This window comes from Lepidochelys kempii, chromosome 2, assembly GCF_965140285.1.
Source record: "Lepidochelys kempii isolate rLepKem1 chromosome 2, rLepKem1.hap1, whole genome shotgun sequence".
In the NCBI taxonomy this organism is placed as follows: Eukaryota; Metazoa; Chordata; order Testudines; family Cheloniidae; genus Lepidochelys; species Lepidochelys kempii.
Window position 1 is genome coordinate 59,145,952 of NC_136381.1, and position 13,751 is coordinate 59,159,702.

Here is a 13,751-nt window from a genome sequence, read left to right on the forward strand (position 1 = left end):
AATGTGCATATAATTTTCATGAAGTTTGTTTTTAATATGGACTCAAAGGCTTTTTTATAATAGTTCCTAGTTTTAGAGATTTAGACACTAATTTTGTTTAAAAAGCAAATCAGACCAACAAATAAAGGCAGCAGTAGCTGTCATGGAGATTTTCTACACTGATTTGGTAAACTCTGCTTCAGGTTCTGATTTTTAAGAAAGGATTCAAGTTCTGATATATGTGAGGAGCAGCTAGCTGAGAATCTTGGTTATCCTGGACTTATTTTCACAGAAATTTAAGTACACAGAGTTCAAATTAATTTTAACCTATTGGTTGCTATCACCATGGGTTTGCATGCAGTCAGGAGTAATTCCTGTAAAGGGAATGGTGTGTATATGGAGTAATTCATGCAGTTGCTTATGCTCAAATAAATCTGTTAGTCTCTAAGGTGCCACAAGTACTCCTTTTTCTTTTTGCGAATACAGACTAACACGGCTGCTCCTCTGAAACCATAATTATACAGTGATCTCTGAACCAGATATCACACTGCAAAGTTTATAGTGCTGACTTTCTCAGTTAATGATCAGTACATTATGTTAAACATACTGCAATATTAATGTAATTTCAGTTTCTCTATTCAAAAGGCTAACATTTCTCTTTTACTTCTGTTTATAGCACACTTGAGATGTATCTGAGTACTGAAGCTCACACACACACGACCTACAGAACTGATTTGACTGCCTCACTGAGTCTTGGTGAGTTATCTATAAACTATATACATTTAAACACTGTTGCTACAGTTATAGCTCTTTCAGTAGAGAATTTGATGATCAAATAAGGAGTTTTGATCTGAATATTTAGGGCACAGACATAAAAACCTGTCTTAGATAACATACAAACTAATTAATACAATGCGAGTAAGAAAAGAAATGTTCAAAGGCTCATTGTGAAAATATTTTTGGCTGGACTACTCATGTAAAGACTACTCACAAGAGTGTAGGATCCAGGGTGACGTCCTGTGTTGGGAAAGAAAGTAAACAAATATATGCTGAAGCTACTCAAGAAGTAGTATATTTTAAGATTAAACCAAATAAATGCTTTTATCATCTAGCTAATGGACGTTTTACTTTCCAGATGTGGCCTTTTTTATAGTAAAGGTTGTGTTGTAATAATAGAACTCTTTCCTTCTACCAGCACTAATAAACTACGTACATTGTGGCTGAAACCAATATAATGATAACCAAATAACTAATTGCTCAGGAATGATATACCTGTCTGAATCCATTCACGAGAAGGGATAATACTTCTGAGAGTGAGTAAAAAGAGACCTCTTGTAGCTTGTTTTAAACTGATGATGATAATTTTGTAGTTTAACAAAACTTAGCAGCAGAAGATAAATAAATAGGCTTGTTTAACGTAATAGTGGTACTCCATAACAATTTAAAAGATTCTATATAAAATCTAGAGATAATTTTTCTTTTTGTGTGAGACCCCTTTCAGGATTCTCAAGAAAATATGTTCCCTTTAATGTGTTGTAGAATGACTTACTAAAGACTAATTATAAATGTGCATTTTTGAGACTTGCACATATTAAGTATGCAGGTAGGTAGTTATGCTAAGTAACAGGGTTCTTAATGTGTTTAGCAGTTTGCAAAACGTTGAAAAATTACGGGCTAAAATATGTATATCTGTGTCGGGTATCTTTTCATCTTTTACAATTATATTAAGCAAATTTTGTAGAGCAAAAGAATTTTCCTTAAAAAAATAAAAACAAAAAACCCCACTTTTTCTTTATTGTCAATAAATGAAAAGACTAAAATATACAAAGACTAAATGGCATTGTCTGCTACCTCTTTTTTGCTTTTTTTTTACTATTTATTGTGTCTTATTAAAAATCATTCTTAATTCAGACTCATTCTGTGAAATAATCTGATATTCAGTTTAATTGTATAAACATACATGATCCTGTCTTTCTTAATTTAAACTATTATACCACAAATTGCACACAAAATGCAGAACTTAAACTGTGATATTCTAGGAAGCTCCTTATTAATTTGATGTGCATAATTATAATATGCAGATCACAGTCTCGCTATAGATGGGAAAGAGAAGATTCTGTAATACATCTGTTTTCCTAAACATTGAGTAGTGCTTTCCCTCATTTCAAAAATCAAAACAATTAGTAAGTGAAAACCTTAAAGTATGTGTGGTATTTTGCAATTAATAAAAAGCTCTATGGTAGCATAATTTATATACCTGGTATTGCAACCATTTATGAGCACCTTACTTCCAGAGGGATATACAAATTCTGGAGAAGATGTATAATAAATTGGAATAAAATAAAGTCTACTAATTGATCAAAGAAGTTTGATGTGCTTTAATTAGAAGTTTGCAGAGGCTTATATGAGGATCTGCACATATGTACAGAGATTTGGGTGAAAAAAAATATTTCAAACTAGGCAGTAGAAGAACACATGACCCTTCTTTGACTTTAAAAATAAGTGAGAAGTTTTGTTTTTCTCCAAATATGATCAGAATTCTCTGTTTTTGGCAGTAGAAAAATCTGGTTTACTAGTATTCAAGGAAAAATAAACAATTATTTGTACACCAGTGGTATATCAAGGTTGAATTAGATGTTTAGCTATAGTTATTTTCACGCAAACAGGGTTAATAGGATTGCCTAATCTGGGGTTAGGAAAGAAATTTTCTGCAGGGCATATTGTCAGTGACCACGAGGTCTTTCACCTTTATTTGAAACTCTGAGCAGTGATCTTCTGTTAAGATTAGACGGGTGCATCCCATAGATCAATTTCCAGCCATTGGGAGTGGGCATTGACCTTTCTGTTTTTTTGTGATGTGGAAATGATTGTGATACCATAAGTTTAACACTTTGGTATCCTTGTAAAATCAAAGAAGATTAATTATTGAAGCATTAAAGTTATTTTTTAAAAAACTGTGAATAGCAAAAATATAAATTAAGTTAATGGGTTAGGGTTGTTTAAAAATAAATTATAGGTTTAAATAATATACAAGTCTGTCTCTGGTTCTGAGTATACAGTCTTCACACATGTAAAACTCACTTTAAATTCAGTGGATGTGTTGCATGGGAGCAGATGCTGTGCAACTGAGCTGCTTATTGTGTTGGAGGAACATGAAATATTGTATGTGATAAAATAAACACCTGTGTTTGAGATCCTCTTTTCTTAAGTAACTACATTAAGATAGTTAGTTACTTTTAACTTTTTAGTTTAAAATGAATTAAATGAAAAATATTTTGGAAATAAGGGGATAACTGGAAACTAACTTAACCAATATTTAATAAGTGAATAAAATTCTGACTGAATAATGGACCTTGAATAAAGTTTTTTTTATTATATTGCTTATTTTGCTCACAACCTTTTTATATTGAAGAAAGCACAGTATATACACATTTGCAGAAGAAAGAGCCATCATCAGAGGAATACACACACACACACACACACACGTTCCTGCTCTACCTTGGTGGGTCTTGCGCTTATTGGAGGATTTGCTCGCCTTGGAGCTTCACGGCAGCCCTCAGCTTGGCTGTTTATCTGAACCCACAGTTCAGGTCGACGACTCCTGTGTCTGACCGGGAGGATTTGGGAGGAACCCGGGCCTGCCCTCTACTCTGGGTTCCAGCCCAGGGCCCTGTGGAATGCAGCTGTCTAGAGTGCCTCCTGGAACAGCTGTGCGACAGCTACAACTCCCTGGGCTACTTCCCCATGGCATCCTCCCAACACCTTCTTTATCCTCACCATAGGACCTTCCTTCTGGAGTCTGATAATGCTGGTACACCTCAGTCTTCCAACAGTCCGCGTTCTCACTCTCAGCTCCTAGTGCCTCTTGCTCCCAGCTCCTCACACGCACACCACAAACTGAAGTGAGCTCCTTTTTAAAACCCAGGTGCCCTGATTAGCCTGCCTTAAATGATTCTAGCAGCTTATTGATTGGCTGCAGGTATTCTAATCAGCCTGTCTTAATTGTCTCCAGAAGGTTCCTGATTGTTCTGGAACCTTCCCTGTTACCTTACTCAGGGAAAAGGGACCTACTTAGCCTGGGGCTAATATATCTGCCTTCTATTACTCTCCTTCAGCCATCTGGCCCGACCGTGTCACTATATATATATATATAATAAATGTAGATTGATTGCACTGTGTCATCAGTGTTAGAGCCTGGGAATGCTACAGGGGTCAAGAACAGGACAGCTGAGCACTTGTATCATCAAGGAAGATGACATGCATTTACTCAGGCAAATATTCCTCACTGCCTGCCCTTAACCTCCAAATTGAGGCTGGTGAAAGATCTACCCAACTCAGATCTTGACAGTAAATAGTATTAATTAAATATAGGGCTTGACAATGACACGGATAACTTGGATCAAGGCCAGTAGATTTTGCCTTGGTTTTCTGAAAATTGAATTCTACTAATCTGTTTATCTGGCAGCTTTACAGTACAGAAAATTAAAGATCCACAGACACATGTCTGTATGTTAATGTGGTTGAATTTCTATTTTTGTAATGATGCCACAATGCCCGAGCATTAAAGTAGCTGATACTCAAACAGAAAACTAACTTTACTGGCTAAAGTACCAAGCGAATGTCAAGTTTATTAAGCTAATATCTGGCAAAGTGCCATTGCAACCTCATTATTTTTTATATGAAAAGATTTATTGTGAAAAGTTATACAACTTCTTTTTAATAAAGCCAACGTTTATTTCTGTATCCAGTTTCAAAATGAACTATCATCACTAAAGTCTTATCCGCTTTGGGCTTGTCCACACTTGCAGAGCTGCAGTGGTTAGTGAAGATGCTACCTGTGCCGATGGTAGAGCTTCTTGCATCATTGTAGGTACTGTACCTCCCTGAGAGGCAGTAGCTACAGCGACAGGAGAAGCTCCTTGTGTCAACATAGTGCTGTCTACACCAAGAGTTCAGTTGGTATAATTGCATCACTCAGCGGTGTGGATTTTCCATATCCCTGAGTGATGTAATTGGACTAATATAAATTCGTAGTGTAGACCAGGGCTTTAAAAAGAAGTTAATTATACCTTAATCATTTAAACATTTTTCTAGGTTCCCATGTACTTGACCAAAATAATTCCTCTGGGATTTTAAGGAAGCTGATCATAGGAGTGTATTTTCTAAAGCTTGAGTAGTATGTCTGTAGCCATTTATGACTGGCATGTTGCTCAAATACCAGATTTTAGTTTACACTTTTAGAAGTTCCCCTTTTCAAATGTTTAGCTCATCTTCTTCCCATCCTTTCCCTCCCCTGAAACTCTTCATCAAAATAGCATAGAGTTCCACGAATCATATCTGCAGGAAGGGAGGGAAATACTTCTACTATGTAAATTAAATTCCTTTAATCTTTCATTTAAAAAAAATAAAGATACTTAGCTCTAAAAGGACTTTAAAAATATAATGGTTCCATTGAAAACCTGCAAACTGGCTCTGACTTTTTTGTAAAATTCCTGAGTTATTTCTCTCCTTTCAAATAATTTAAATGATTGGCTAAAGCAGTGTTACACAATTGTACAAGAGGTGATTGAGTGGTAGCTTTCCTTTCTATCTACAGCTGTGTTGAAATTTGTTTTAAATATGGTTCTGGCTAGTAGATAATATGAAGTAACTTTCTCTGCTGTTGTGGACTGGACAAACTGTGTTAAAACTGTTTTACAAAATCATGCCGTTGCCTTCCCACCATAAACAAAGGTGAGAAATACTGATATTCATACACACGAAGTGTAGATAGTACATGTATATTATAAATCTGCTTTAAAAAGCCTGCAGTATCCTGGGTGGGGGGAGAAGCATTCATTCTGAAGTCACTTTCTGGACAGCACTAAACTAGTTTTATTACTATGGGCCGTATTCTGCCCCTCTGTCATTGTTTGGTACTTTTATTGCAGTAAGGTACTACATCTGGCCTTTTATTTTGTGCTTAGAAGCTACAGTGATGACCAGTCTAGAAGTATGTAAAATAGTTTTGGAGGGTCATTAGCCAGCAAATCAGTTCATCCTTGACCACCAATGGTGAGGATAACCATACGAGCACCTTGCCAACAAGAACAGGCTAAAATGTGGTTCTCTTCCTAATGGTATTTTAGTGCTCCAGTAGACACACCTTAATTTTGAACCAGGAGAGGAGTGATGATCCAATGGCTAAAGCATTGGGCTTGGATTTATAAGATCTGAGTTCAGTTACTTGATCTGCCACAGGTTTTCTCACGTGTAAAAGGGGGATGACTCCCTTTCTCCCATCTTTCTTTATCTATTGAAATGGTAAGTGCTGTGGGGCAGGGACTGTATTAGGGAAGTGCCTGGTAACAACTCTGTAGTTAGGGTTGAATTCTGAGTGGGCTTGAAATGCATAAATACTGTTTTTCTCTAGAAAAAAGTGACCAATGGGTGTGAAATTTCACACAGTGTTAAAACATTCAAAACATAAGACTAACCAATAGTCCATCAGACCAATGGTCCATCTAGCCCAGTATCCTGTGTCTGACAGTGGTTGCAAAAAGAAAAGGAGTACTTGTGGCACCTTAGAGACTAACCAATTTATTAGAGCATAAGCTTTCGTGAGCTACAGCTCACTTCCTCAGATGCATATCATGGAAACTGCAGCAGGCTTTATATATACACAGAGAATATGAAACAATACCTACTCCCACCCCACTGTCCTGCTGGTAATAGCTTATCTAAAGTGAGCATCAGGTGGGCCATTTCCAGCACAAATCCAGGTTTTCTCACCCTCCACCCCCCCACACAAATTCACTCTCCTGCTGGTGATAGCCCATCCAAAGTGACAACTCTTTACACAATGTGCATGACAATCAAGTTGGGCTATTTCCTGCACAAATCCAGGTTTTCTCACATCCTCCCCACCCCCATACACACACAAACTCACTCTCCTGCTGGTAATAGCTCATCCAAACTGACCACTCTTCAAGTTTAAATCCAAGTTAAACCAGAACATCTGTGGGGGGGGGGTAGGAAAAAACAAGAGGAAACAGGCTACCTTGCATAATGACTTAGCCACTCCCAGTCTCTATTTAAGCCTAAATTAATAGTATCCAATTTGCAAATGAATTCCAATTCAGCAGTTTCTCGCTGGAGTCTGGATTTGAAGTTCTTTTGTTTTAAGATAGCGACCTTCATGTCTGTGATTGCGTGACCAGAGAGATTGAAGTGTTCTCCGACTGGTTTATGAATGTTATAATTCTTGATATGTTTCAAATGGAATGAACAGAATAGGGTAATTATTGATTGATCCATCCCTTTTTGTTCAATCCTAGCATATGGCAGTCAGAGATTTAGGGACACCCAGAGCATGGGGTTGTGCCCTTGACTATTTTGGTTAATGGCCATTGGTGGACGTATTCTCCATGAACTTATCTAATTCTTTTTTGAACCCAGTTACGCTTTTGGCCTTCACAACAACCCCTGAAAACAAGTTCCACAAGTTGAATGTGTGTTGTGTGAAGAAGTACTTCCTTATATTTTGTTTAAAACCTCCTGTGTGTTTAATTTCATTGGAGGACCCCTGGTTCTTCTGTTATGTGAAGGAGTAACAATTCCCAATTCACTTTCTTCACACCATTCATGATTTTATTGACTTCCATCATATTCTCTCCTGCCCCACCTCCCGGTTGTCTATTTTCTAAGATAAACAGTCTCAGTCTTTTTAATTTCTTCTCGTATGGAAGCTGTTCCATACGCCCAGCCATGTTTGTTGCCCTTCTCTGAACTTTTCCCAATTCTAATATATCTTTTTTGAGATGGTCAACCAGAACGACGTTCAAGATGTGGGGGTACCGTGGATTTATAGTGGCATTATGATATTTCCTGTCTCCTCTGTCTTCTTCCTAATGCTTCTAACATTCTGTCGTTCTGTTAGCTTTCCTGACTGCTCCTGCACGTTGAGCAGATGTTTTCAGAGAACTAGCCACAATGATTCCAAGATCTTTTTTGAGTGGTAACGGCTAATTTAGACCCCATCATTTTGTACGTATAGTTGAGACTATGTTTTTCAATATGCATTATTTTGCATTTATCAACAACAGTTTTCCTCTGTCATTTTGTTGCTCCATCACCCAGTTTTGTGAGATCCCTGTGCTACTCTTCGCAGTCAACTTTGGACTTAATGATCTGGAGTAATTTAGTATCATCTGCAAACTTTGCTACTTCGTTGTTTACTTCTCTACCCAGATCATTTATGAATATGTTGAACAGTCCCAGTACAGATCCTAGAGGGATCATTCTATTTACCTCTCTCCACTGTGAAAATTGACCATTTATTCCCACCCTTTGTTTCCTGTCTTTTTAACCAGTTACTGATCTATGAGAGGACCTTCCCTCTTATCCCATGACTGCTTACTTTGCTTAAGAGCCTTTATTGCGGGACCTTGCCATTGGATAACCCTTGTCCACGTTTATTGACCCCTTCAAAGAATTCTAATAGATTGGTCAGGCATGATTTCCCTTTGTAAAAGCAGTGTTGCTGCTTCCCAGAAAATTGGGTTCATCTACATGTCTGATAATTTTGTTCTTTACTATTGTTTCAACCAATTTGCCTCATACTGAAAATAGGATTACTGGCCTGTAATCCCCAGGATTGCCTCTGGAGCCCATTTAAAAAAATTGGTGTTACATTACCTATTCTCCAGTCATCTGGTACAGAGGCTGATTTAAGCGCTAGATCATGTACCACAATTAGTAGTTCTGCAATTTCATATTTAAGTTCTTTCCGACTTCTTGGGTGAATACCATCTGCTCCCGGTGATTTTATTACTCTTATTCATCAGTGTGTTCCAAAACTTCCTCTGACATTTCCATCAGCAACAGTTCATCAGATTTGTCACCTTAAAAGAATGCTTTAGCTTTGGGAATCTCCCTCACATCCTCTGCAGTGAAGATTGATGCAGAGAATTCATTTAGTCTCTCCACAGCAACATTGTTTTCCTTAAGTGCTCCTTTAGCATCTTGACCATCCAATAGCCACACTGATTGTTTGGCAGGTTTCCTGCTTTTGAGATACTAAAAACAAATTTTGTTGTTTTTGGTTTTTGTCTTTTGCTAGTTGCTCTTCAGATTCTCTTTTGGCCTGCCTAATCACACTTTTACATTCCGCTTGCCAGAATTTATGCTTTCTATTTTCCTCAGTAGGATCTGACTTCCGGTTTTTAAACTATGCCTTTTTTCCTCTAACAGCCTCTTTTATTCTTGTTGTTTAGCTATGGTGGCATTTTTTGGCCCTCTTACTGTTTTTTTGTTTTTGTTTTTGTTTTTTATTTGGGGTATACATTTAGTTTGCGCATATATTATGGTGTTTTAAAATAGTTTCCATGCAGCTTGCAGGCATTTCACTCTTGTTCCTATTCCTTTTAGTTTCTATTTAACTAGCTTCCTCATTTTTGTGTAGTTCCATTTTTTTAAGTTAAATATTACTGTAGTGGGTTTCTTTGGTATTTCCCCTCCTACAATGATGTTACATTTAATTACATTATGATTGTCATTACTGAGCGGTTTGGCTATATTCACCTCTTGGACCAGATCCTGTGCACTACTTAGGACTAAAGCAAGAATTTCTTCTCCCCTTATAGGTTCCAGGAGCTGCTCCAAGAAGCAGTCATTAATGGTTACCTAGAAATTTTATCTCTGCATCCCATCCTGAGGTGACATGTTCTCAGTCAATCTGGAGATAGTTAAAATCCCCCATTATTATTGGGTTTTCTATTTTTGTAGCCTTTCTAATCTACCTGAGCATTTCACAGTCTCTGTCACCATCCTGGTCAGGTGGTCAGTAGTATATTCCTGTAGCTATACTCTTAACTGTTCAAGCATGGAATTCGTATCCATATCAGTGGCAGTTTGATTAATCAAAGATTTTTACTATATTTTACTCTGTGCTTTCTTTCACATATAATGCCACTCCCCCACAGCATGACCTACTCTTTCAGTCCTGTATATTGTGTACTCTGGTATTACCATGTCCCATTGATTATCATCGTTCCACAAAGTTTCTGTGACAAAATATGTATCTACACAAAAATTAGTAGAGAGGTGGTGGGTGGGTCTGAACAGATTGCTCCATGGTTGTGAACTCTTCATATCAGCCACTTAAATTGTCCATAACTAGTAATAGAAATTGAATACATTTGACTACAAGTGTTTTAATATAAAAGAATTTCCCATTGTTATTAATGCATTGTGGATGTTTTTACATAGTGGCTTCTCCATTTGACACTCTTCGATCAAGTCAGTGTAAACAGTGATTGCTTCAAACATCTCGAAGACCTAAAAGAATTGTGTAAGTAAGATCAGAGTAACATGTAGTTAGATGTGTCACTAGCACAGAAAACCTGGGGAAAAGCAACAATGTGAGCTTTCGACTATGTACATAGCAAAGTGAGGAATACAGTTACGCTTTTTTTAAAAAAAAGCTGAAAAGTTCTTTTAAAATGTAATGAAAAATTAATACACTTCTACTGATGTTGACATGATCTTTATACTACTTTTACTATTTTAATTTTGTGAAAAAATAGGTTTATAAATCGAGTGATAATTTGGACATATGAACCATATTATGTTCTGTTACGCTGTGCAAACACAGAATAATTCCACTGAAGTTATGCTGCTGTAATTGAAAGAGGATCATCACCTACTCTTTTAGAGTTTGCTTAGGAAAAGGAAAAAAACTCCACCTTTTTACCAGGATTGGATTTCAAAAGGGGAATAAAGGAACCTTCCACCACCCCCCCACCCTCCCCCCAAAAAAGTGTAAACTTGCTATCAGCAGTGTAGAAGAGATGTTCTGTAGCACTCCTAATTGAAAATACTCTCTGATTTGCATTAGTTGAATTTACAGAAGAGATTTTTGCTGTATTTTTATTGATTTTGCTTGTTGCTGACAAGGAAGCGGTTAATAAGGAAAATTGTTGTTTTTAGGGCTGTCAAGCAATTAAAAAAATTAATGGTGATTAATCACGTTGCTAAACAATAATAGAATACCATTTATTTCCATATTTTTGGATGTTTTCTACATTTTCAAATATATTGATTTCAATTGCAACACAGAATACAAAGTGTACAGTGCTCAGTTTATATTCATTTTTATTACAAATATTTGCACTGTAAAAAAAATAGTATTTTTCAATTCCCCATTGCAAGTACTGTCATACAATCTCTTTATCATGAAAGTTGAATTTATAAGTGCAGAATTATGTGAAAAAAAACCTGCACTCACAAACAAAACAATGTAAAACTTTAGAGCCGATAAGTCCACTCAGACTTACTTCTTGTTCAGCCAGTCAAGTTTGTTTACATATGCAGGAGATAATGTTGCCTACTTCTTGTTTATAATGTCACCTGAAAGTGAGAACAGGTGTTCGCTTGGCACTGTTGTAGCCAGCCTTGTATATGCCAGATGCGCTAAAAATTCATATGTTCCTTCACGCTTCAGCCATCATTCCAGAGGACAGGCGTCCATGCTGGTGACGGGTTCTGCTTGATAACAGTTCAAAGCAGTGCGGACTGCCACATGTTCATTTTCATCATCTGAGTCAGATGACACCAGCTGAAGGTTGATTTTTTTTTTCTTCTTTGGTAGTTCGGGTACTGTAGTTTCCGCATCAGAGTGTTGCTCTTTTAAGACTTCTGTGGACACCTTGTCTCTCTCAGATTTTGGAAGGCACTTCAGATTCTTAAATCTTGGGTCAAGTGCCGTAGCTATCTTTAGAAATCTCACACTGGTACCTTCTTTGTGTTTTGTCAAATCTGCAGTGAAAGTGTTCTTAAAACAAACAACACATGCTGGGTTATCATCCGCCACTGCTTGTATGGAAGCATTTTCCCTGGAATGGTGGCTGAAGCATGAAGGGGCATACAAATGTTTAGCATATCTGGCACCTAAATATCTTGCAGTGCCGGCTACAAAAGTGTGAACGTCTGTTCTCGCTTTCAGGTGATATTGTAAATAATAATTTCAGGCAGCATTATGTCCCATAAATGTAAACAAACTTGTTTCTCTTAGTGATTGGCTGAATAAAAAAGTAGGACTGAGTGGACTTTTAGGCTCTAAAGTTTTACATTTTTTTTGTTACATAAATGCACTCAAAAGCAAAACAATCTACATTCGTAAGTTGCACTTTCATGACAGAGATTGCACTACAGTATTTGTATGAGGTGAATTGAAAAATACTATTTCTTTTGTTTATCCTTTTTAGAGGTCAAATATTAGTAATCAAAAATAATAATATAAAGTGAGCACTATATACTTTGTATTCTGTGTTGTAATTGAAATCAATATATTTGAAAATGTAGAAAAACATCCAAAAACATTTTATAAATTTCACTTGGTATTCTACTGCTGAACAGTGCGATTAAAACTGCGATGAATCGTGATAATTTTTTTGAGTTAATTGTGTGAGTTAACTGTGATTTAATCGATAGCCCTAGTTGTTTTGTAATAGTGACAATATCTTGCGGGGAAGTAGAAGCTGAGTGAAATAGCGCAGCATAGGGTTTTGTGTGAGCATATAATATACATAGGGTCAGTTAAGAATCTTTTTTGAATTTTTATAATTGAAAATTTCTGTTTTTTTTTCCAAACAAACAAACCCCAAACAAACCAAATAAAACCACATATAATTTTTCCACAAAACTAAGTTTTGTTTATCTGAGATGAGCTGACATACATAAGCAACTGACTATTTTTTCATGTTGCTTCATTCATAGTATCTGCTAATTTTGTATCTTATATATAACACCTAGTGATGGGCTCCAGTAGCTCTTTACTGATGCCACAAGCTCAAGCTACTCCTGTGCTGAATACTCAACGACCAGTTGAGTACCTTTTTGCAAACTTGTTGGTAGCCAACTATGAAAATTTGTTCTGTTGGCCTTTTTAGTGTCTAGGAGTGCACCATCATCAACAAACAACTCCAGTAAGGTGGCAGCCAACCAGATAGAGAAATAGTTAAGAATTTGAGAGTTTAACTCTAAAATGACATTTGAATTTGTGGTAGAAATCACATTTAATCCCATAAAATTGTCCTATATGTATAATTACATCCAAAGGAGTTAGGGAAGGGATGTAGCCCTAGGGAGAAAGGATGGCCTTGTGCTTTAGGCACTGACTAGGAAGTCAAGAGATCAGTTATCAGCTCCCAGTTTTGCTGTAGACTCCCTGTGTGACCTTGGGCAAGTCATTTCAACCATCTATGCCTCAGTTGTCCATCTATAAAATGAGGCTTATATTTTTTACATGGCTGGGTGTAAGGATACATTCATTTCTGTTTGTGGACTGCTCAGATTTTATGGTGTTTGGGTTTATATAGGTGCACAGAACAATTACTCATTTTTACTTTCCATTTCAGAAAACACTAGTCAAATAAGAGGCCATATTTTCAATTAGGTGTGCAGGACATGAAGTAGTGGAATTTTCAAAAGTCTTGGAGGGAGTTTACCAGCTAAGCCTGTGATCAATGGGCTCCTGCCAAATTATTAAATGAGAATCATTCTAAATTGTTTTGAGTCAACTGTAATTTTGCTTGCTTACACTGTTAGATAAAACATCAAGTAGGTAGATTTAGACTTCCATCTCCTGTTAAATGTGAAATTGTCTTTCTGGAAGTACTCTCTGAAATTCTACTTTAGCACTTTAGTATTGGGTTAAACTCTCTGAATCCTCTGTAGAATTATTTTATTTGTTTTAGGGCCCTGTAGGTCAGGAAACAAAATGCACTTGGAAG

At 36.7% G+C, this 13,751-nt stretch overlaps 1 protein-coding gene across 12 annotated transcripts in view; it reads left to right on the forward strand.

Moving 5' to 3' along the window:
* Nucleotides 1-13,751, forward strand: part of NCOA2 (nuclear receptor coactivator 2) — a 259,553-nt gene that overhangs the window by 18,964 nt on the left and 226,838 nt on the right. For 6 of the 12 annotated variants that reach the window (XM_073330891.2, XM_073330885.1, XM_073330886.1 and 3 more), the window contains exon 2: nucleotides 656-735. The exons of 1 other annotated variant lie outside the window; for it this stretch is intronic. The gene's annotated coding sequence lies outside the window, so the exon portion shown is untranslated. Of the gene's footprint in view, nucleotides 1-655; nucleotides 736-1,174; nucleotides 1,293-9,602; nucleotides 9,675-10,227; nucleotides 10,310-13,751 lie in introns of all 12 variants that reach the window. 5 more of the 12 variants (XM_073330882.1, XM_073330888.1, XM_073330893.1 and 2 more) reach the window with 3 other exon arrangements.